This window comes from Penaeus monodon, chromosome 21 (genome assembly GCF_015228065.2).
Source record: "Penaeus monodon isolate SGIC_2016 chromosome 21, NSTDA_Pmon_1, whole genome shotgun sequence".
In the NCBI taxonomy this organism is placed as follows: domain Eukaryota; kingdom Metazoa; phylum Arthropoda; class Malacostraca; order Decapoda; family Penaeidae; genus Penaeus; species Penaeus monodon.
Genome location: NC_051406.1, coordinates 9,744,738 through 9,745,350, shown reverse-complemented (window position 1 = coordinate 9,745,350; position 613 = coordinate 9,744,738). Strand labels below are relative to the sequence as shown.

The window sequence follows — 613 nt, the reverse complement described above, 5'->3', positions numbered from 1 at the left end:
CTCTCACCCCTTCTTGACATAGCAGTCACAGTGAACCTTTCATCTCTTCTGTTTTCTTCTTCTTTTTGCCTAATAAAGCATTAGTTTGCCTGTTTAATGCTGCTGATATGGCCATGATTTTTGCATCTAGACATTTTTTGAGTTCTGTGGCACTGTGATTGTTATGGTATCCCAAAATTCTACAAGAGCATGGTTTTATTGCTGTAAGTTCCATAAACAGCTTGATTTTTCATTGAAAACTTCACTCTTTAGTGTGCACTAATGATCACAATAAGCTGTTGCTTTGCTTGCATAATATCCTAAATCCTGATTGAATTGCTGGGTACCACCCCCACCTCTCCTATTTATTTGCCTTGGCTTTTGTTATTGCATCTTGTTCAGCATATAGTCAGATTTTTGATAACCTGCCCACTAGATAGTGCATAAAAATATGTTTGTGTCCAGCTTGTATGGTGTTACAGCCCTTTTTAAACTTTTGCGGTATTAGATAATAAATGTATAGTCCATGAGAAAAAGAATTCTCATATAGTTTATAGATTATTACAGTCCCTGTAGATTACTTAGACAGAGCCCTTTACCCATGCCCTTATAGATTATTGGAAATGTTTCTTTG

The 613-nt window shown here is 36.1% G+C and overlaps 1 protein-coding gene across 1 annotated transcript in view; it reads left to right on the top strand.

The window, feature by feature from the left end:
• LOC119586192 (transcription factor EB-like) overlaps nt 1–613 on the top strand; it is a gene marked incomplete at its 5' end in the record, with an annotated part of 127,344 nt that overhangs the window by 126,059 nt on the left and 672 nt on the right.